This window comes from Phaenicophaeus curvirostris, chromosome 4 (genome assembly GCF_032191515.1).
Source record: "Phaenicophaeus curvirostris isolate KB17595 chromosome 4, BPBGC_Pcur_1.0, whole genome shotgun sequence".
NCBI classification, from domain to species: Eukaryota; Metazoa; Chordata; class Aves; order Cuculiformes; family Cuculidae; genus Phaenicophaeus; species Phaenicophaeus curvirostris.
In genome coordinates, this window is record NC_091395.1 from 62,318,727 (window position 1) to 62,343,477 (window position 24,751).

The window sequence follows — 24,751 nt, forward strand, 5'->3', positions numbered from 1 at the left end:
ACTTGCCGCACAGAAAACTGCTTGGGGACACGGAGAGTGGTCAGCTGGAAAGTAAGAAGGATGATAGAGAAAGAGATGAAATGAATGGAAACTCCTGCTAGAGGCCTCCGAGTGCTGGGACATGACATAAGCAAAGACTTCAGTGACAGAAGCAGGAACTATGGTTGTTCCAAAATACAAAGGTCAAGTCATGTCCTGCCCAATAAAGGAAAAAGCCTCTACAGTGGCTGCTCACCTGGAAGAGCTGTCATCCAGCAATGGAACAGTGTCACCATTGCCCTGCCATGTAAGTGGACGTGCAGTGCCCAGGAAGAGTGTGGTGGGTACAACACACAGGAGCAAAGGCATTTTCTGCTCAGTCTTCAAAAACTTCTGCTACAGCCCAGACCAGAGGTAAATCAGACTCTACAAAAATAGCATGACCGAGCACCTGCAGGCAGACACAGACCTGTGTGACTTCATTACCACGAATCTGCTCCACTGTCAGCGACAGTCCAGCAACGGTAAAGTGAAGGCACTGCTAGAGACCAGGCCTGATAGAAGGCACCTGCATTCCTAGATGAATGGATTAAAAAGCAGAGCATAAACCCCATAGGCAACACACTTTGCAAGAGGTTTATTTTCACTGTGTGAGCTCAAGCAGTGGAATGTCCTGAACTGATTCCAGAAGGGTTAATGTTTTCATGCCTCACAGGCTGGCCAAGCGGAACACCCACTGCTGTGGGTATGGGCTGTATCCTCATTTTCCTTATACCTCAGTGACCAAAACAGGCCTGCCTGTCTCAGCTCACCATTCCTTTGGGGAAATCTTGAACTGTTGCTCCCACACATAGAATCATATCATAGAATCATAGAATCATAGAATAACCAGGTTGGAAGAGACCCACTGGATCATCGAGTCCAACCATTCCTATCAAAGGAACAACAGGGAACTAATATGCCACCTGCATAACTTATCAGAGCAGGCAGGTTAATCCTGGAAAAGGAAGGAGTTCAAGTGATATCCTTTCATCAATACCTTGTTTTTCAATTCATAATGAAAAAATGGTTCGTTACATACATGTCCTCCTGTTCCTGTTCAAAGAAACCTTTACAAAAGCCAGCCAAGATAAGTGTTTAGTCTTGTTTCTCCAGCTGCAGCTTAGTTGGCGCATCTCAGAAAGAGGCATGTAAGATGTACATGGTATAGTTGGTAACACATGGTATGGTTGCTAATGCCAGCTGTTGTGCTTCTTTGTGAGGCCAGCTCCCTGATTTAAAAGTAATAGTGTGTTGAAGAGGAAGATCCTTCACTGCCAATTCCATGACATGGCTGGAAACCAAACACGGAGGAAGATGCTCTATCATTTCATAAGTGGAAATGCTGTTCCCTTCTCCCCTCCAAACCGGTGACACCACTGCCACAGGCAGTTTACGGAAACACTAGAAGCCATTTATGCTGACAGAAGGCAGCACTGCAGGCAGCTGCCCATTTCTGTGCTCCCTGGAAGAATTCAGAGAAAGTGGGAAACATTAGTAGAAACAAAATTTGTTTTCCATAATCTGGTTTTAGCTGACCTTTCTAAAAAATGTGCTCTTTAACTTAGACTTTAAGGTCCTACTGCTGAGTAACCACAGCCACCTCCTCTAATGCAGTTTTTAAAGCTTTTGAAAGACGGTTAGTTTTCTTTTGTCCCTTTCCTATGGAAAAACTAAGGAAAATCTCTTGAGTGGAGTGACTTTTCCAAGGTCTGCTGTCACAGCTTTTATTTTTTATTTTCCAGTCAATGCCACTTTGGCAAATGAGCAGATTAAGACAAGTCCTGGTGCTGTGTAGACTTTGACATCATGCCTCCTTCCCATGTGGGGTTATTTTCTCAAAAATGTTCCAGTTCTCTTTCTAAAATAATTTCTGTATCTCCAGCCTAGGCAGGAACTTTGAAAAACTTCTATTTAAAATGATAAGATAGTTAAAATGCAGAAGAAAATAAGTATTTGTTCAGAAACCAAGGCAGAGACCAAAACAACTTGTTCAGGAGTACAGAGAGCTTTCCAGCAATGAAGAGCTTGAACCCAGGGACCTGCTCTGTAGCTTTATCATAAAACACTTCCCTTCTCCAGAGAAGCAGTAAAGCACCACAACTGTGAACTCATCATAACTTCAACTTGCTTTTTAAGCAGAAGTCTTTTAAGGGGAAAAAAACATCACATAAGTATCTTCTTCAAACTCCCACTATCCATGGGTTCCATTTCCCTGTCATACGTGAGTGACAATTAACCTTTGTGTAGTTCTAATGACAGCCCATTACTTAGTGGCATAACCCCATCTCAGCCACCACCACAGATCTATACAGAGCACAGCAAATTTATTCATTAGATTTATCTTATGTTTATTAACAGCGCAGCTCACAAAAAGTGTAAGTGACAAAAACTGTCTGGAATAAACATAATGGAAAACAAACAATGTAATATATTCCGTCACTCCAGCCTAATTACACTGCTCAGTACAAATACTATCACTCTAAGTGACAATTTACAAGTTGAACTCTTATTAAAAGGAAAAATGAGCTGTGCGGAGAAGCACAAATCAAAGTAACTAATCAACACAGACGGCACATTCAGGGATTTAAGAGCCAAGGTACGGTAGTCTTTTATTTCTGCTTGTTTTCAATTTGGGAGACCTGCTGTGATGTTGCAGTACATTATATGTTATATCTACTTATGCAACATTGGGGAGAATCATATGGCTGATTGGTGTATTATTTTTCATCAGCTACAGCCTGTGATTTTCAGGTTTAAATGCTTTTCCTGTCGTATCATTGAAGTTGGGAGCAAGGTACGCTCCCCCATGCACCACATTTCCTTTAAGGCAACTTTCCTCTTTTAGGACATAGTAAGAGGTTGGAATTCAGAATAAAGTTGGAAAAGGTTAGAATTAGCTAAAAGCAATGCCAATGTGATCTAAACCAAGTTGTTATTGAGTAAATTGAGTCAGCAACAGAAAAAGGAAAAAGATTTCTCTCTCCCATGCAAGCATCTGAATAACACATGGCTGCTGTCCATGACCTGTTTCAGCTTGGAAGATGGAACTGGACTCCTTGGATGCATCTAGTTTCCCCAGGGAAGCAAGAGAAAATACTAGAAGCCATGAAGAAAAGACGGTAGAAGCCATCTGAAGCAGAAATTAGCCAACCACCTTGTCTGTATTAGAACATGAACTTCCAGAAGAACCTTAGGCACCTACAGGAAAGCTAGGCCTTATGTGTTCATTTACGTCTCTCTCCTTGGCCTTAACTACTTTGCTTTGAGCAGAAACTCCAGAGTTGTTTTTTTTCTCTGATTCCCACCTACACTATAGGAATTTAAATCATGTTCAAAAGCAGGTATAGATAAAAGACAGATGACTTCCCATTTGTAGATCACAAAAATCTAAGAGTGTGTCTGTCAATAATTACAATTTTCAGTTTATGTGGATTCTTACCCTCCTTTGCTGTGACTTGGGAATGTGACCATTCTCCTTTGTGAACAATGAAAGGCCAAGAATACAGAATGTTTTCTCTATGAAGCAGAACATAGCAGCCATAGTATGTTCAAGCCAACATGGTCACGCAGCCTTCAGCTTTGCAACTGGATGCTTAGACACTTGTATTGTTGCACTCTTGAACCTTGAAGATTATTCATAGCTCTCCAGAATTCTCAAGTCTGGATGTTTTCCTCTGACAGAGGAGATTCAGGGAACATGCTAATAACACTGTTTAGGTAGGTGGGAGGTTGTGGATGCACTGTGCCCTTGCCCTTGCAACAATGTGAATCTGGTTTGTATTGCTATAAAAAGCCCAAACCAGTTCCAATGCTTTCTTGTGGACTTCTTGCACTGTCAGCTTTTCCCACACACTCCCCCAAAGGATTCCTGTGCAGTCAAGGATCTGAACTTCTGATAACCGCCGAAATCAATTGGTGGTGAACGCTGATTTTTTTTTCTCAGTTTTATCAAGGAACTCCCAGGGAGAAGTTAGCTGAGATACTGACCTGTCTCAGTGAACTCTCTTTCAACAGCCCCTCAAGGCAGAAACTACTTGTTAGAGCATCAGCTGGTAGACCAAAAGGGAGGTGAAGTTCAGTGGAAGAATTATTTTAATTACTTCATAGCCTTCTTCACCATTATTTTAGAAAAACATCGGCATGGATGTTACATGAATGTAATTGCAGATTTCAGGAAAAATATTAAAAGCCACAGAGGGAAGCTTAAAACTATGACAGAAATAATACCCTCTGGAATATAAGCTCAAGCAGGTTTGTCTCTCCTAAGTCTAACTGTGTTTAAGATATCAAATATGTTAGTTACTTCACTGAAACTCAGAAGTGGTCAGTCACTCAAAGATAGGGTGCATTATCTAACAATTATTGATGACTAAGGATGATAATACCTGTTCCCACAGGTTCATTTTCCTACAAACAAAAAGGCCATGTTCCCATTGTAACCCTCCACTGCAGCAGCTTGCTTAGAGCAGCTTCCAGACTAGTTTTCCACCTGCAAAATGGTATGATGGTACGCTGCTTCCTTGCCTGCCAAAAAATTTTCCATTACTGGAACCACAGTAATTGTAACTGATCTGGGCTCTCCATACTTATCATCTCTGGATGTGTTGCTAGTTACATTCCTTTGCTGTCTGCTTTGCTGAATTGTCTTGTTCAACATTTAGTTTGGAAGCTTTCTGGCAGGTTTGGAAGAGTTGTTTCTACTTCTGAATCTATGAGAAGACAGTAGGCACACAGCAGCATGGCAAAGATTAACAGTTGTTTTCTTTCCCTCTTTACAAAGAACCTGTTTATTTATGGATGACCATGGATGGACACAGATTTCCATAGTTCAGGAAAACTACTCTCAGTTTTCTGTATCTTCACGGACTTCAAGTATGATCTCAGTTCAATAATGATTGTGTCTTGTTCACATGCCTGTAGGCCCAAGAGGTAGTATTCAGAAAAATAAATACGTATGTACTGAGGACTTGCACTAGACAAGTAATGGCTAGTAGGGCTCCACAGAGCAAAAGAGATTTTGAGGCAGATGCAAGAGAAGTCTAGCATGCATCAGAATGTAATCTCTTCATATTATTGCAAGGATTTATTTAGGAAAGTCTCTCACTGAGTTATGTTGCTGTCAGGTAGCAGAGTACCGCCTGCAGTTTTTGAAATATTTGAACATTTGCAGCCTTTAAACAATTAGAATTGTCAGAAAGAAAGGCAGCCCATCAATCAGATTTTTTTCACTCCTTCTCATTTGTATGTAGATTTCTAAACCTCATATTGTCAAAAATAGAGTGTAAAATAGAACCCTTCAAAAAAATTTTTTTTTCCTCCTTTAAGCCCTACAGCATTGGATACAGAAGAGATGTTAAAACTTTCGAAGTGCAATTGAAGAAACTGCTGTCTTTGGTCAAACTAGTGGTTCTGTTAGCCCACTCTTGTCTAGAGTGAAGACCAGTCCCAGAAGACATCCGAGTGAGGAAATCACCAGAAAATGCAGAGCTAGTCAAGGTAGGGATTAAAGGAGCTATTAGCCTTGGGCAACAGACTACCAGGATCAGCAGTCTGTGTGCTTTGCTTGCACGTGGGCTACGTAGCCTGTGGAGATGGAGTTTAGCCACTGAAGTCCAAACCTCGGACTTCAAGCCTTTTCTCCATTCCAAACTTTCTCTTCTCCAGCAAGACTGAACACCACTCCTGTGCTGTGGAGTAAAATGAGGCTGATTTGAGGTGCAAAAAGAGGAAAATCTGTATCCTGGGACAGCCTGGCATTAGGAGATACTGTATCCTGGAGAAGTGAGAAAAGAGAAGGTTCCCAGAGGGAATGGAGAAAGAGAAGAAGAGAAAGGGAAAGAATCACCAGACTGGAAAAGACATTCTGGATCACTGAGTCCAACTGTTCCTATCTGTCCCTAAACCATGTCCCTGATCACCTCGTCTACCTGTCTTTTAAACACCTCCAGAGACAGTGACTCAACCACCTCCCTGGGCAGCCTGTTCCAGTGCCTAATGACCCTTTCTGTGAAAATTTTTTTTCTGATATCTAGTTTGAACCTCCCCTGGTGCAGCTTGAGGCCATTGCCCCTTGTCCTGTCCCCTGTCACTTGGGAGAAGAGCCAGCACCCTCCTCTCTACAACCTCCTTTCAGGTAGTTATAAAGAGCAATGAGGTATCCCCTCAGCCTCCTCTTCTCGAGGCTAAATAACGCCAGCTCCTTCAGCTGCTCCTCATAAGACTTGTTCTCCAGCCCCCTCACCAGCTTCATTGCTCTTCTCTGGACTCGCTCCAGAGCCTCAACATCCTTCTTGTGGTGAGGGGCCCAGAACTGAACACAGGATTCGAGGAGCGGTCTCACCAGTGCCGAGTATAGAGGGAGAATAACCTCCCTGGACCTGCTGGTCACACCGTTTCTGATACAAGCCAAGATGCCACTGGCTTTCTTGGCCACCTGGGCACACTGCTGGCTCATGTTCAGTTGGCTGTCAACCAACACCCCCAGGTCCTTCTCCTCTGGGCTGCTTTCTAACCACTCTTCCCTGCATAGGGTTGTTGTGCCCCAAGTGCAGGACCCGGCATTTGGCCTTGTTGAACCTCATGCTGTTGGTCTCAGCCCAGCGGTCCAGCCTGTTCAGATCCCTTTGCAGAGCCTCTCTACCCTCCATCAGATCAACACTACCTCCCAGCTTAGCGTTGTCTTCCAACTTGCTAAGGGTGCACTCCATGTCTTCATCCAGGTCATTGATAAAGACATTGAACAGGGCTGGTCCCAGTACTGAGCTCTGGGGAATCCTACTTGTGACCAACCTCCAGCTGGAATTAACTCCTTAAGAACAAATACAGCAACACCACTGAGCACTTCTAGCACCCCTCCAGCACCTCTGACCCTTCAACAGCCCAATTCCTTTTCAAAAGTGGGAGAAAACCCCACAACTTGGTTGAAATGAGGCATTTCTCTTCTTTCAGTTCAGGCTGATGCTTTGTGTAAGGACTGAGACTATACAATAACAGATTGTATGACATTATAATTAACAAAACCTTTGACAACCTGTGCAATAATCCATTCTTAATATCAACTTATTGACGTTTCAACAATACTCACATGTCACAGGCTGTCTGAAGAGATTGCTTTAAAAAATAAACACTTCAAGTATGCAAGTCAGATGAAGAGGAAGAAAAGAACTAAAATTTTTAAAGCAGTACATGGATATCCAATAGTAAAACATTTTGATCAAATCTGTTTATCTGGCTTCTTTTTCTTGAAAGAAAATGAGAGTTATCTTCTTATTTGAGATTTATTCTTCCCATTTGTGCTCCCAATTTATTCGTGATCTAAGGCCTTATGTTCTTAGATCTCCTATTTATTGAATTTCATAGCTGTATCTCCTGAAAAATGAAATTTTAGAATAAGAAAGATCAAAAGATTTTTTTCTCAGTTATTTCTACAGGCACTGCATTATTTCCTCTGGGAACTTTTGCAAGAGAAACATGTCAGCCTGCTCACAGTGTACAATGGAGTGAGAATGCAATTCATAACCAGGGCAGATCCTTTGACACTTTTTGTTGCTTGTTTGCTTTGACTGAGCTCAGACTAGCACATTTCGCAGTTGGTTTGCAGCTTGAAAACACAAGTTGAGTAGTGAGTTGAAAATATCTCACAACATATAACCCTGAAAACATGTGGTTTATTAGTTTGCAAGCTAGGAAGTGCAATCAAGCATCCAGACATAGATACTTTTCATTAATGCACTGTTCTGCACAGTAAGACAGAGTACATTCCTCCACATAAAATATACACAACAAAGTATTTAAAGATGCTCAGATTCAAAGCCAGAACCATCTGCTTATCACAGACATCTGTTGGTTCAAAGCAAGGACTATATGAAAGGTTCAGAAAGCTTAAGAGCGCAAAAAGATGCATTTGCCAAGAGACTAATGGAACACATGACTATACATAAATTCCAAAAATATAACAAACTGCTGTTTTCTCCATGGACTGCAGTTAAACCAGCTAGGTATGTAAGAGCCGAGTTGCAAAGAAAAAGAAAGATAGAAGATTTACCTCAGCTCTTACTCTTTTCTATACTGAAGACTAAACTTTATTTTCACTCTCCAAACACTCTTGAAAAGCAACATTTTATTCTTCCATCAACAGTGGAGTCTGACTTTCACACTGACCCCCCACGTCTCTGAGTTGCTCAGGCCAACGCACTTCAAAACATGATTGTTTCCACCCAGCGGCCTTCTTTCTACAGAGCATTTCCCTGTTTTTACTCAGGGAGGTGACACCTCAGCTTCGCTAGGAGCAACCTGCTGCAGCTCCACAGCCCTGCCTTTTAATTGGTTTCCTTGTTATTTCGACACTCGGGTCTGACTGCCTGGCTGAAATCAAGGAGAACCTTCCCATTGACTTCAGTGGAACATGGGCATCTCCCTTAATGGACAGTGACCCTTTCCCCTCTTGCATTGCCATGGAAATGAAGGTCAACATCATGGCTGGAAGTGGTAACAAGCTCTTTAGGGCAACATCTGTGTTCCTCGGAGCAGCTGATTCAACAGCAATTGTGGTAGCATATCACAGAATCACAGAATCACTAGGTTGGATAAGACTCCCTGGATCATCAAGTCCAACCATTCCTATCAATCACTAAACCATACCCCTCAGCACCTCATCCACCCATCTTTTAAACACCTCCAGGGAAGGTGACTCAACCACCTCCCTGGGCAGCCTGTTCCAGCACCCAGTGACCCTTTCTGTGAACCTTTTATTCCTGATGTCAAGCCTGAATCTCCCCTGGTGGAGCTTGGGGCCATTTCCTCTTGTCCTGTCCCCTGTCACTTGGGATAAGAGGCCAGCTCCCTCCTCTCTACAACCTCCTTTCAGGTAGTTGTAGAGAGCAATAAGGTCCACAATAAATAAAGTTGGTGTCGTCCTGTGAGTATGTGGCAGATCTCTGTTGTGAGGCTGGGGAGGCAGAGTTTGGTCTGGAGGGAAGGACCTGCTAAAAGTTATTTGGAGCTAGGAAAAAGTGTGAGCCAAATAGAAGGTGCAAAGTCAGAGGCATTAGGAGCTTTTGAGAAGACTGCAAGGAATGCAAGGCGCCTAGTGGATATCGGGTCAGGAAGATACTGGGAACCCTGAGTGCGCTAAATTTCTGTCTTGGGTTAATATCACCTGTACCTGGTCAGTGGAGCTAACTAAACTTCCTGGCACAACAGCCAATTCCCATTCATTTATCACCCTATATGCGTGAGGGCAACCATCAAAAGGGCAGGGACGAAAAGAAGGGAAATTTGGGATTTCAGCACCTCTCTGCCGTGCCTGTTGATGCCAATACATACAGGAACCGCACAGAGAACAAGGAAATATTTCATGACCTTAATTGCAGCACGAAGCTCAGAGAAAGCTGATCTATCCCTGCTATAAACTCCAAATAACCATACCGAAAGCGATTAATTTAAATGGGGCATGAACAGCAAGATACATTTTTGTAAAGCAATCAAAATATTTCTTCGGTCATTTAATGTTCCTTTTAGTTGCATAATCTGTGACCTCCTAAACCTCAGTATAATGCGCATAAAATCCCACAAGACTGCAAGTTGAACATGAGGGTTTTGCAGCACTTTTGCATTCACTGACGCTGCTTTATAAACCACTGTTCTGTGCTTTGTTTTCATTTGCACAGATTTTGTGGTTTGCTGCCAGCTTCCTGTTGTCCTTGAAATCAGAGTAACAAGAAATTGGAAAAATCAGACAGTTCACTGTGCCGATCACAAATAGAGAACAGAAATTGTTGGTGACTGGAAAAACAAAGCAGAGCCTACTTGAGCCGCGTACAGATTCTGCTCTGTACACTACTCACAAGTAAAAAAAAAAATCTAGAAAAGTAAGTTATTTATTTACTGTGCCAATCTGCAAGTATTATTCAAATCAATAACAAGATAACAACATTACTAGTATTAGGAAATACATATCAAGTTCAGATTATCTTGGAGTTTTTATAAGGCAAGAGTATTTACAAAGTTGGCTTCAGCAAAATAAAGCTTACATGGCTTTACTTACATGACTTGCAAGAGCTTCCAGCAGCTGGAGTCTCTGAACTGTGGCGCATGCTGATATTGTCCTTTGCTGAAAGCCCCCTAACTTTGGCACTGGAGACAGCACATAACTCACTGATGCTTCAGATTGGTAAATAATTTCCTTTACAAAATACTCTTATGGGTTTTTTTTTAGTGGTGAGTTCTGGTAGCAGACTGCAAAGCAGAAAGCTTGTCTGGTGTTATGAGGAAAGAGTTCCCTCTCAGCCGAATTAAAAAAAAAAAAGAGGAATCCTTGACCTCAACAACCAGAATAAATCTACTATATCTGCTGGCTCTTTTCTGAATGCATACTTGAACAGTAACATAAGAGTGAGCAATCAGAGTGCAGAAACTGTGGCATGTCGTGCTCTGTACTGGTAGGGTATGCAAGCAATGCTTCTAGCAGAGGCGCAGGAATATGAGAACACAATGCATGTTTTCAGCTTTTATTTTGTTCACATATTTAAAAAATAGACCAAAGATGGCAGGCTTTTCTATTTCAGTTCACATCTCCAGAGTGGCAGTGCTCTCAGCTCTGTCCCCTCTGCTGAGGTTCCTTGTGTTCCAGATGAAGTTACTGCTGATTCTATTTCAAACCTCAGTTTTCTGAGAATCTCTGAATCTCAGCCAGGAAATGTAACCCAGGCTGATATTTAGGGTTTTGGACATCATAAATGCAACAAATACCCTGCAAGCAAAACAAGTGATTTTCAGATATTTTTTTTCTCCCTCAAAAGATCTATTTACTTTTTTTTTTTTCCTCCCTCTCTCTCCTTCCTTTGGTCTACTTAAACTTATTAAACTCCATAAAAATAAGCATAGTTTCTGGAACAAGTCCACAGTAGAAGAAATAGTGAGACAAATATATAAAGCAAATTAGTGATGTAGATTAAAATAGGTAAATGTAAAGTTTCAGGAAAAAAGAAGCTCCCTGCTCCACAGTAAAACTATATTTATAAGAATAAAGACATCATTTTAAATGTAGTCATGCAATTCCCAGACAGTGAGGACAGAGTTTTCATGGAACGGATGAAAAAAATACCATATTTTAGGCATAATAAAAACAGTAGGAAAAAGATAAGAAAGAAAAAAATTGAAGCCCTCATTCATCCTCTTGTATTTAGTTGCAAAAGAGGAAAAAAGGGGAACAAACTTAGAGTCTAAAATAATGATGTAAAGTACTGTAAATATTCCTGGTTTTATGAAAAATAAAGATTAAAAAAAGCCCTCAAAACTTTCAAAAAGCATTTCTATCTTGATGAAAGAATGGTTTTTAATGAAGAGTGATCGAGTAATCTCTTTTGTCTGTGCTGTGTTATTCCCCTTATATGACAATAGACTTTAAAAATTCCCTACACATTTTGTATGTGTATAGTCAATGTTTTTCTTGAACCTCAGACTTGTGTTCAGCTTTTAATGTTGCTTCTTTTCTTTTTGCAACTTTATTAAGACACTAAAACACATGTACAGCTTCAAAGTTGTTTATGGGTAATTAAATTGTCTCTGCCAGTTGTAGCTGACTAGCAGTGGTGATGTATTGAGTTGAAGGAGAGAAGTCTCAGTTTCAATTTAGTTTCTATTTGTATCCACGCCCTTTGTCAAATACTGAAACTCTAAGTCTACAGTAAATTAATTTCAACTCTTTTCAGCTCTTCCTACTGCTTTCCCCTTTCCTCTGTCCACTGATGTTTTCAAAATATAAGGCTCTATCAAACTATATATGTATATGTTGAATTTCAAAGTATTTTCATTATTTTTAATTATAATTAAAACTTATGTTTGAAATTTGTTGCTTTATAAACTGTTTTAGATGCAAATATTGTACTTAAGACAGAAACCCACCCTTTTCCTACAGTGGTCTCAAATCTCACACCTAGGGCTGATTTACATAGGTTGGTGCTGAACAACCCTGCACCAGCTCCTGCTCAGCTGCGCAGGGGTGAGCCTATTGGCACCTCCCACACCTGACCTCTTCCCTCTCCGCTAAGCCATCGGCAGGCACAGGTTTTCTCCCTCTCTTCCAGTTCATCTTTTCTGTTTTTAGAAAATAGCTGGGATTTTTCACTTTTAATCTTGTTTTATTATGCGGAGGCCTTATGACCTGCCTTGTAGGAACAAGTCTTGGCACGCAGGATGACTTGCACACACCCTGAGTGGGACGTGTTGGGATCCACCTTTCTGCCTGTAACTAGAAGAGGCTAAACTTCAAAACCTCCTTGGGATCTATTAGTCCTTCTTCTTTGGAAAGTGTTTTGAGACAAGAGGAGTATGACCCTCACTTCTGAGAAACAAATCTTGTTATTTTCAGCACAGATATCTGGAACACACCACTAATTTGAGTGCCAGCTAATTACCACTGGGCATGACTCTGTTTCTCCCTCAGGGGTCTGGCTTTCCCCTGAGGAAGCAACAAGCTGACAGGCAGTGCACTTGCAGCCCCTCGTGTGTGGACGGTGTCAGTTCTCCCCCAGCTTGTTTTTGCCACAACACAGCTGTGTAAGCCCCTTGCATCACTGCGTTTTGCTGTGGCCACGTGCAGCCGTGTCTCGCGACTGGAGACAGCAGTAGCCTCTGGTAATATCATCAGCATTAGTGAGTATTGTATATGCACTCGCAGACTTTTATATAGGAGTTAAGAAAACAGTTTACAAACCAAGGGCCACAGTTACAATTCCAGTTGTGAATGTGAAGGTGGAAGCTTGGCCAGGACCCCAGAAGCTATAACACAAACAGAAATGTATGAGATTTGTTGGGTGAGATCTATGTCACAATTGATCATATAGAAAACTTTAAAATGCTACTGCTCTCCTGGCACGATGCTGTATGATTACCTCTGCGACCTGAGTAGGTCCCTGTGTCTGATGTCACACAGTACATTAAACTACCTGGATCAGACTTTGTTTCGAAATTGCCTGATTTTATACACAGCTTAAAAAAAATTGGGGATTGCAAGGACATACATCCTGGTAGCTTTTATTTCCAGTGTCAGCTCATTTAGTTGTTTGCTGAGAGATGCAACGTACAGAGTCAGCAGGAGCCACAAGGCTTGGTTTTGATATCGCATGCAAAGGCTGGGCCAGAAAGATTGAAACACTGGTTCAGTGGAAATGGAAGACAACATGATAGGCAAGTGTGAACTAGAGAGCACATTTCACAATATGGTAAACTTCCATTACATTTAGATGGTCATCTGGAAATAAATCATGCCATTGATTGGTTCTGTGAAGGCAAAATACTACCAAAAGGCACTTGCATTGTGTGTAGGATCAGGGGCCACAAGTACTTTTGGTGGAGTCATTGACCTGCCCTGAATTGGTTCGGTCCATCATTACGTAGTTGGTCCATCCCTGATGGAGGCAACGCTACCTCAGGGGTGTGCTCCATAGTCTCCAGGACATAATTGCAGAGGTATGATGTTAGAATAAGAGTAATTTGGCTTGGAAGGGACCTTTGGAGTTCATCTCATCCAACATCTGCTCAAAGCAGGTCTAATCTATCTCCTTAGTATGTGCCATGATGACTCTATTATTCAGGGTTTTCCATTCCATGCAGCACACCTGACCTCCAGTACACCCAGGAGCAAGGAACTGATTCAGTAATTATGATCCAGAGTGATCTTGCACACCTCACCCCAGATAACTACAAACTCTTTGTTACTGTAGTATCTGATCACCCAATCATTTGATTGTATGCATCTGGCATAGAAGTCAAAAAATAATATCGCATTTTACAGATGCAGACCTAGCGCATGAGGATCTCATTATTTGTCAGAGATCACAGAGTCTGTGCAGAGTAAGAAACTGAGCAGTTGTCTGAGGCTGGCATCCTAACTGCTGTCACCTCTCTGTGTATTCTTATTAGTTAGCTATTAGTTATTAACAACCACTGTACTATTACAGATTATTTTTTGAGTCAAGAGACAAAATAGCACGGCGCTTGTGAGACACCAGCTGTATAATGGATTCCAGTGCTGAAGCTGAAAATGAAAATTTAGAAGTGCTAACACTGCTGCTGTACATGTGGTAGGCGGCTGTACTAGGATTCATCAAATAAATGAATCTCCTTAAAACACAGACCTTCTGACAACCCGGAATGGGATCCAAACTAGTAAAAGCTGGTTCTGGAAACCAGGAAGGGTCCCTATGATCTCCACTGCTGTCAGCGAGAATTCATTATAATGATCAAAACCTGTATGAAGGTGAGTATTGCTGTAACTTGTTTAAATTGGAGGCTTCGAAAAATATATTTGAGACACATGGAATCAATTTTTGTTTTGAAATTCAGTTCATACACAAGGGGGGCTTGGGAAGAATCAAAAGACAAGATAATCTTGTCTTGAAAGACAAGAATGAAAATTAAAAGGTTTAAACAAATGGCTCATATGCGTGGCCTTCACACTTTGATCTCAGATTTAGCTTTTGGTGAGTAACAGTATTTTATACATCTAAATGGCATGTACCTAGGAAATAGTTGTTACTTCTGGGAATAACAAAAATAGTATATCATGGTTCACATATCTATGCTAGACTCGTTCTGCTTGCTGGAGTGATCCAGTTAAGCTTCTTTCCAACTTTTGTGTGCATCAGTATCTGGTGTCACTTTCCCATCAAAAATCTGCTGCTCGTGTACCTTCAATGTGACAGCAAAACTTTGTTTAATTTTTCAACAGTTTAAGAAAATTGTCCTCTTAGCATCAGATCAAATCCTTCGTAAATTAAATCTGTATCCCTTTCTTCCCCACAGCCTTGGAAAAAACAGTCAAACAAAAAAAAATCAATGTCCCAAAATACGTTTAAGACATATCTGGAAATTCCAGTTGGGTTTCCTCCTTTAAATTCATCAGTCTTTTATCAGGTCTGCACTGAGGTTGAGGCTATTTCAGACCAAGCTATTGGAAACATCAAAGAAGAATTTTCTTTCTTGCAATGAGCTGCATCCACTTTCCTTCCTGTAAGAATGAGGCTTTCTGACACAAGAGAATCACTGACCATCCCTCGTGGATACAGCATAAGGGAAGGGACCTCCTTAACTACATAGAGAAGCCACTGCTTAAAGCGTATATCACTGTTTGAATCAAAGCCCAGGTTGCAAGAAGTACAAACTCGTACAAACTAATGTAATGGCATGTGGTTTCTTCATTTGGGAAAAGGCTTCAAAACTGAAAAACAGATTGCAGTTTTGCAGAATAAACTGGTGCTGGTGCTCTCAGTGCACTTAGCTTAAAACTGCTTAAGCAATACAGACTTGTCTGGATTAAGTTAAACTTTTTTTTTCTTTGTTTGTTTAGTCCAAAAATAAAATTGTTTCAGCTCTATTCAAGCTGTTCAATGTTTTTCCAGTTATCTTCAGTTTTCTTCTCAAGCCCGCTGTTTTCCCAGAGTGTATAATGGATATTGTGTATGGGAGAGACAGGAGTATGAAGTGTAGTAGCTGGAGCAGAGCACTGAGGGCTGCGATTCTGATGCTTTTGTCTCTAATACCACCTTCCTTCTGTTTTTCTTCTGTTTTTCTCTTCTTGTTCTCACACTTTCCTTTATCCTACCTGACATTTGGGCTCAATGAGAAGTTCCTTGCAATCCTGATACATTGCCTAATCCTACCGTTTAATAGAATAAGAGAATGCTGAGGAGAGGAGCACTGGTCATTGCACTTAATTTCCAGTGACCCCAGCAGAAAGCTGCACATGAGGGCATTTTACTTTTTTTTTTACAACCCACCCAGCTGCTGCAATTAAACTGAAACCCCCCAACTTCCAAAAGCAGCATGCGATACCATGGCTGCAGTGTGTGCATCCACGTGCCTAGGGTTGCAGGGGCTAGTTGTTGTGTGTGAGACACCTCAAGGGGACAGGCTGTGTCACTGAGTACCTTTCTGCAGCAGGGGCACTGGCATACGAGGGATGAGGAGCACTGCAATGTTGACTGGGAGACGTCACCTAATTAAACCCTATTTTTAAAGGTGTAGTTGTTGAAGAAATTGGTAGAGCTGTCCATTTCCTACATATCAGGGCTAGGTTCAGCATAGCACTCTGCACACAGTATTCTTCCTGTTTTACCTTTTAGGCAATAAACCTGTAAACCCCTGGGGTTCAGGCAACAATGTGCTAACGATCTCTACCCCTCTTTCCCTGCCTCCTGAACAGTCTATTCTGGCTGCGTAGCAACCCACAGCAGCAGGACCAGCCCCACTGAGCACCAGCATCCACAGCCCAGCGCCTCAGGGCAGGGGGCTGAGGGCTGCTGAGGTCCCACATGAGGACCCTCTCCTATTCTCACACTGACACTTTCTGTTTTGTGCATGCCCAGGTATTTCGATCATCCTACTGCTGGGAGGACTTTCCTTTCCCTATCACCTTTTACAGACATCCAAGGTACAGAGACCTCCACTGGCAACCCCATATTCTGCCTTTCTGCAGAACCAGGCTGGCGTTGCTGCTCTGTCTCAGCAGCTGTTAAGATCTTCTTAAGGCAACTGCATTGCTGTTACTTCAGCACTGCCTGTGCGTGGCAGATGCGTTGTGGCTAGGTGTCATGCTGCCTAGAGAAGAGTCTTTTTTAATAAATAAGAACACAGGTTCTAAGCAGGAGGAACTGCTGTTCCAAAATAGATGTCAGCAGAAACAGGGTACGGATATTTTTTATAGGCTGGATGGATCAGTATATGTGCACGTGCTGAAATACAAATGCTCTGAGGTTAGCTGTAGCCTCCAGCGCTGACACAACATAAGTAAAACCAATAATTTTCTTAGTCTCATCTGAAATAGGTTTGGACTTGGGCTGCTTTCCACGGATGCCTTCAGCCATTCTATTGAGCGAACTGAATGCCGTTTCTGTGAAAGCTCCTGGCACAGTCCCTCCTGGTCTTCTCAATGCAGCCTCGCCCGGGCACCACGTTGCACTCCAGGCTTCACACGCAGGCATCCCGAGCTGGAACAATATCTTCAAAAGTGAGAAGAGGTCTGCTGGAGCTGCTGCCGAGACCTGCTGCCTTTGGCATCCGTGAAATGGAGGACTGCAATGTCTGCTACACATAACTAATGTTCTGAAGGCCTAAATAGATAAATATTAGGGTTGTTGTAAGGAAACAGTGCCAGTTGCTTTTGGCCAGCAGAACAGGGATGTGTCCCATTGCCTTACATTGGAAGGGCTTTGCAAGTTTAGGGCTTGCAAAAACTGGAGGGAGGAAGTCCTGGTAATGATATCTGACACATATTTGCTGCATTCATGGATAAATTAACCTTAATTATCCAATTTATAAATCAGCTTTAAGTGGAAGGGCCCCTCCTCACCCCCCACTGCTGCATATTTGGGGGATTAAGTTGTTTGGTTTTAGTGATAAATTAGAAACATCTGCTTCCGCTGACATGCTGGAAAGGAGGCATGTTCAGCAAGGCGGCTGGCTGGGCTTCTCCAATGCCTGGGGGACAATTTGGTACCAGGGTGCGGTCCTGCTGACCTCTGGCCATGAAGCCCAAAAAGATCTGGCCCTGTCCCCTCTGCGAGGGGGCTCAGCAGAGCAGGGGTTTGGGCTTGCTCATTATGGGTTTGGGGGCATGTCAAAGCAACAACATCCCCAGCGACGTGTACTCAGTAGAGCCTTCCTTTTAAGGGTTTCTTGGGAGTTCATCTATGCAAGCAAAACAGTTCTTGCTATAGGATCGTCAAGTCCTAATGTCAAGGAATCCAAACCTTGTGCCAGAGTAGCCGCAGCAGTCGCTCAAGTCCGACAACAATGGCAGTAAGCAGCTTGGCTACGTCTTCTGATGAAGAAAATGGTGCTGAGGGAATTGAGAAGTTTTACAGCTCTGGTGTATCCTTGAAGACATGATGCAGCCTCCTGATTGCTGAGGCAGGTTAGAAATGGCCAAGAGACATACCATATCAAAGCATTTCACACGGGCTTTTGACTTGTGCAGGAGGTATGAAAACATCCTTCTGGCTACAAGCCGTTATGTGCAGGAGTGGAAAGCTGAAGCTAGATCCTGCCAGGTGCAGCAATCCAAAAATAACCCAGGCATCCATGGAGCTGCACCCACGGTGGAATTAATCTGAGCATCAATTTATGGCACCCCGCCACATGGAACTGCAAGGATTATTTTGACTTCAGTGTGGCCTGGATCTCACTGCAGGATCTTAATATGTGCCCTTTTGGGCTGCAGAAACAGATGTTCTACACACACCAGTCAGATTTTTTCTCAGCCTTTGCTAACAAAAGCTCTCAGATGACAGCCCTTGTCTGAAATAACAAGGTATGCCCATGGAAAAGGAAAAACTGAGATGCTGGGCAGTTTCTAACAGCTCCTGTTCCAGTGATGCCCTCCTGCCTTCCTGGATGTTTTCTCCAGGTGGGTTTGAGGACTATGTGAATTTAACCAAGGTTTTCAGATAAAGTCAGCTCTGGCAGACTAAAAAAACACAGGCAAGTTCAGTTGACTAGCTGTACAACATGGGTCCTATGGGTTGGTCACCTGCAAGGGAGGCACCATTCAGTTGTGATGCAGTACAATGTAAGTGTATTTCTGTCTGACAAATTCCAGGAACAGAAATTTTGAATCACAATGATGCCTGAAACAGGCTACAAAATGATGCCCAATGATGCCTTCCTTCCTGCCTGGATATTTTCTCCAGGTGGGTTTGAGGACTATGTGCGTTTAACCAAGGTTTTCAGATAATGTTGGTACCACTAGCCCTGCTTAAGCTGCTTACTTCTGTCTGGCTGCCCTTGTTACTTGATCTTTAGATTCCCATGGGCATCATTCAGATACATGATCAAGTTGAATCAGGAAAGGAAACTTTTTTTTTCCCCCTTTTCCCTTTATCTGAACTGCGGAGAGAAGTGAATGTTTCCTTCCAGGAGAAGAGCAGCAGCTGTGACCTGGACACCAGGCTTTCATGCAAACTTCTTTACTGGAATTTACACCATCCTGTTCCCACCCCCAAAATCACTACCTCTGCCTGGAATAATTTTTCACTGCCACACCTCAAACCTGGTGCTCAGAGGTCATCTGCAGATGAGTATCACCACATTCTAGCAGGAACGACTACACTGGATAATAGTAACTTAAGAGAGGCCAAAGCAGCTGGTCTTCCTCCAGCCATTGGGAAATCAGCTGTCAGGAATCTTCAGAGTGCTGCTGCTTTCCCACATCATTTGAACAGGGGCTACAGGATGGCCCATTGACCACTACTGCTTCAGGCAGGAATGGCTGTCACCACTCCACCCCTCAAAACTCCCTAGGACATGGTGGTAAAGAGAGAGCTCCCAGGTAAACACACAGGCACACTGAGAAAATGGAAGGGCTATTAGAAGGAGGATACCAGACTGGTAATTTACAGGAGGAAAAGGGTAGAGAAACTGAAGAGAAATTGGAGACCAGTAAAGATGTGTGCGACTGGGAGAGTTGCTAAAGCAGGGCTGTGATCAAAGACTGTTCTCAGGATTTAGGACCAAAAGAAAAAAAAGACAGAATCTGGAAGATAATCTTCAGAGCACATCCATGCAGAGCTAGAGCTCATAAAGACTCAAAGGAGCCAACTCCTCTCTTAAAAAAACCCAAAAAATGACGGTATCTGGAATAAAAAACGGATGCTAAAAGAAACCTAGATATTTTGTCTTAAGTCCCAAAATGACTTCCACAGTTACTGATGGTGAAAACGGACTTGAAACAGCAGTCTGGGATGTGTCAGGGAGGTGGAATCAATCCCCAGGTGCATCGAAGTGCAGGAGGCCAGGACTGCGCAGGAACATCAGCGAAGGGCGAGCAAGGCTGGCATAACATCAAGTTTTTATAGATCGCTGAAAAGGGAAATGACTTTTGGTCCTGAGTTGTAAGTGCTAGCAAGAATAGCAGATGCATGTTCCAGCACAGGGAGCATCCCCCTCCAAGAAATGGTAGAGTTTTCCTGGACAAGTCCAGAAAAGTTCAGACCTCTTTTTCCAAGGTGTAAAAAAAAAAAAAGAAGAGATATTCCTCTCTCAGCAGATCACAGATCAGGTGCCCCTGTACTGCAGTAATGGGTTGTCCACACTGGCCTGGAGCTGGACATAAGACCCCTTGGACAAACAGAAGGAGGTGGGGTGAGCAGTCTGGATATGCACCACCTCAGCTCTGCCCTTTCAGCTCTCCAGTTATTATAGTATTGTCACTCCCTTTTTTTTTATTGCACATGTTTTAAACTACATTTCAGGTCCCACCTCTATTATTAATATCCTCTCTGCTGTCATTATTTTTTTCCTCAAAGAAAAATATCATTGTTGAAAGAATGTAGCAAAACCTGAGAGCAGAGAGCATGAATACATCTGAAAAAAACTTCTCCTTACTGAACAGTTCCCTTCCTTCCCCAGCGTTAACCTCAGATCCTTGCCAGATGTTCCTGTTTGTTGCAGGGTGTCTGATTTTGGGTTTGAGGTATCTCCAAAGAAGGGAGGGAAAGCATAAACTGAAAATAAGATGGGTGGTCTGATGGTATCCATACACAGTCAACTGTCTCCATTAAATCTTGTTTGAGATTTGGCTTCCACTTCTGTAGACCCCGTTTGGATGTGAGAGATGCGATGTTCACACAGATAAGGAAGACAAATCCAGTAGATAGACTGAAGATGAGCCAATACATTTAATCCAGCACAACATATGGAGTCTCACATCTCTCAGCCTAGGAAAGATTGCTCCCAACAGATTTCTTCTAGGTTTGCCCAGACTGAGTGAAATATCCCAGCCATTGAGACTTTCCCCCTCTTTCCCTCTGGATTATTTTATTGCTGTATACTGCTCACTGCCAGGATCTTTTTCCCATCATGCACAGCCTACTTTCCCCTTGAAAAATGATCTCCATTATTCTTTATTATGAGAATTGGTTTTATAATAAACTCTCTTGCCCTTTGCAATGCACAGACATCAAGAAATGTATAGACCGATCACATGGTCTTATCTCCCTCCACCCCAAGATGTAGTGAAACTGTGAAGTATCTGAAGACTCTGCAGTTCTGCCTTAATTCCTTTGAGCTTTCCCTTCTGCAACTGACATCAGGTGAGGCTTGAGGCTAGGCACCCAGGAACAGATTCACACTGCTTTTCCAAACTGAAAGCTGAATTCTAATATATGAATAACCCATACAAATTACTTCAGCACTGCAAATTCAGAGTTATCTGGATTTCTTCTTCAACCTAACAGAGAAACAACACTACAAGTCTGTGCTTCTTACTTTAAAGAGACTGTGAGCAGAAATTAACACCTTTACTCACAGTTACAACTCAATACCTGTAAATAAAATATAAATCTGGCAAGTAATTATCTCACTTTCAGCCTTTATTTTCCAGTCTCACCTACCCATCAGATTAGTGGGGTGCTGCGGAGGAAGGACAAGGACTAAGCTACCACTAAGAGAGGGGGTTACACTTCTCAATCTCCATGCCACATTAGTCCTCATCCAGTTGACTGGTGATGGAGACATTAGCTCTGCCTTTCCAGAGCTCAGTGTGGAGGATAACTGGGGGCTTCTCATTTGGCAAAAAACTTAACCCAGGGGCAGCTCCAAAGGCTGTGCCAGTGGGCAGGCACACCACCTCCTCCACTTCTCGTTTTGCTTTTCCATACCCTTTTCCCTGTCCTCTCTGCTCCATGTTTCTCTACTCTTAACTGCATTTCTTCAGTGGAGCATGGCCCATGGGGACCAATATCAGGGGGACCAACAGCCCTGCATTCCCACCAGGGAAAATCTGCTGCAGTAGCACAGTTGAATCTCTCCCAGGCCAGGGAAAACAGGGAGTAAGCACTGTAGGAAGAATGGATTTTCTGCCTTTTTAATGCAACAAGCTATACAACATGATAGCTATGTGATTTCTGGAACAACTTTGCTCTTAGCAAATTTCTATAGCTTGCACAGCAGCAAGGGCTGTGGGTATTGCTGCACTCACACCCATTTTTTCCTAGAACTTCAGCCTGAAAAGCTTCATCATTTCCTTGAAAGTGAGTGGTTTAGAGAAACTGGCCACCATTGTGAGTATCAGCTTTTGGGCAGCTGGCATGCAGGCAAGCCTTGCCTCAGCCTTGCCTGAATAATGGTAACCAGAGCCCCCAGGGAAAAAAGGGAGCAAGAAACTGTTAATCCACTTACACTCTCACCTACCCAGATCAAGTATGTGCTTAATCACTTAACACTCAGCATTTAACCTATATTTAACAACACATGTTCTCTCCCTGGTCTGCACGTTGGCACAAAAGCATACTGCTGGTAGCAGTGGAAACACAAAAAGTTCAATGACCTCAGGAAAAAACAAAACAAACCCTAAGAAACACTCTAACAACAGTAAATAGATGTATTTGTGAGAGTTTAATAAGTTAAATGCAGGAGATTAACTTTGCAAGACCACAACCCTGAAGCAAAATCAGTTATTTGGTATCTGCAGATTATTTTTTTCTTTTTTTCAAAATAAGTTTCTATGAAACCATAGCAACAAAGGTTAAAGTGAAGATTTGGAATGATGTTGGAATCATTCATGAGGCAAAAAAACAATAATCTTTTTTTTCGGGTGGATGGAATGTAAGATTAAAACTAAATGGAGAGAAATATTTCAAAAGATCTCAGGCAATTTAATCACCCTAAGCCCTGTGAAAGGTAGACATTTAAAAATATTATTTTGCCAGAAAATTGTGTCCTTGACTTTTAAAATAGTCTGTCTGATAACTTTCTGATAGTAATGTTATGTGCATAAACAGCTGAGTTTATTATTCTTCTCTTACGACATAATTTACATAAGCAGATCTCACTGAAGTCGTACCACAGTTGATTTCTGATGGAATCACATTTATCCCAGCAAAAAATCTGTATTTTTCTGAAAGATGTCCCTATTGTGTGTGTTCCCTTCTTCAAATGTATTTCAGAGAAGTCAGAATAGGAAAGCCAATTCAGTTACAACTTACCTTTATACTGGAGTAGATGGCATCAGACTTTTCAGGGAAAGCAAGGTGCTTCTTTTGAGTAGCGTTGTAAGAGTTGTAAATTCAAGCCAACAGGTTATTTCTGGTGATTCAAAATCCTTTAGAACAGATTTAAACACACAAGTAATGTACTTCCCAAAAACTTATTTGAAGCTTGATGGTCTTGTATTGACTTTTGTAACTGTCTGTCTCAGCTGAATAAGCTCCCACTCCTTTCCTCGGACACTTGCCAACTTTTCTAATTTAAAGCAACTGTGAGCTTGCTGTAAAACTCCTGCTGGAAGGAGCTCAATGTATACGATGGAGCAAGGAGCAAGCGTGTGCTCCGGACTGAAGCGGTAAAACAGAGTCCTAAAAGGACCCAGGGCACAGCCTCCCTGAGGTAATGTTATATCATCTTTGGAAAGCATGATGGGCTAAGTTGTCTCCTTCTCAGTAAAGATAGAGAGAAGAGGAAAAAATCATGCTTATTCTGGCATATAGTCTCCTCAGCGTGGGATTTGGGAGGAGTAGCATCTGCCTCAAAGTGGAGGAAGAAGCAACAGCCTCAAATAAACAAAGCGCTCTGAGCTCTCCGAGGAGCCTGGTCCCCAAATTGGCCAAAAGACTAGTATTTTTATTGCTCTAAGGCTTTGGGGAGAGGTTTATCCTGGGCTGCCTCTCCTAATACAGTATGAGATGTCCCTCTTACCTGCAGTGGGACAGACAAACTGAGGTTCATGGCCAATAACCATCCCAACCTGCTCCCTTGCGTTAAAAAAAGTGTTAAAAAGTTTCAAAATGAAACTCATGGCAAATATTCTATCTCCTGAGACATTGTCCAGCTTTAAATTACAGAGGTTTGATTTTCAAAGGCGGCCACTTACTAGGGATGGCTCTGTTCTGCTTTGCTCAAAATAAGATAGTGGAGCATATGAAATGTTGTTCGTGCAGGAGAGTTGTGGGGGGCCATGTCAAATTCCTCTCTTTTTGCAAGGAATTTGTTTAAACCAGTTATGGCTGACATGCATGGTGTGTATTTATGAATTGACAGAAAAGGTCTCCTTTTCCAAGTTTGAGATTCTCTGCATTTTGCTAGCTAAAAACCACACCAACAAAAAGCCAAATTACAAAACATAATTGTGATTTGGGAAATTTCAATCTCTGAACTTCCACATTAGTACCATAAGACACTTCTGTCTGAAACTGAGAGTCCTGAAAAACCTATCCTGACTTATGCCTTAAATCACTGAGCACTTTGGAAATACATTGAACTGACCTGCTAATACTAAGGTGACATAAGGTTTATTGTAGTTGTTATTAAGTGACTTTGGCTTTGACAGTCATATTTTGTTGCAAAACTGAAGTAAGTGAAGATGAAGTCATTAGACTGAAATTTTCTACTGTCTGGTGCTCTTGAAAGAGGAAAAGAATCTTCTGCAACAACCCCCCATGTCAAAATGCCTCCTTTGAAGTGGCTATGAAAGATCTTGTTCATTTGAATGTTCTAATTTACATGATAATAAAATATTAAGTATTTAATATTTTAAATTAAGGATTAAAATCAGGGTCCTGTGCATTCAATCTTCTAGATAAAATACTGCTGTCAATGATGGGAAAAAAGGTTTAAGGAAAATCATTATTTTCTCTAGTGGAGTTTCATTCTACTATAAATTTGTAATAACCAGGATATAAAATGCACTTATACAAAATCATATGATAATGTGAAAACTTCACTATATGATTTGACA

The 24,751-nt window shown here is 42.1% G+C and overlaps 1 protein-coding gene across 1 annotated transcript in view; it reads right to left on the reverse strand.

Annotated features, from left to right (window-relative positions):
• Positions 1 to 23,380, reverse strand: part of C1QTNF7 (C1q and TNF related 7) — a 49,728-nt gene extending 26,348 nt beyond the window's left edge. Inside the window, exon 1 of the mRNA XM_069856306.1 lies at positions 23,004 to 23,380. The gene's annotated coding sequence lies outside the window, so the exon portion shown is untranslated. The remainder of the gene's footprint in view (positions 1 to 23,003) is intronic.
• Positions 23,381 to 24,751: the final 1,371 nt, after the last annotated feature.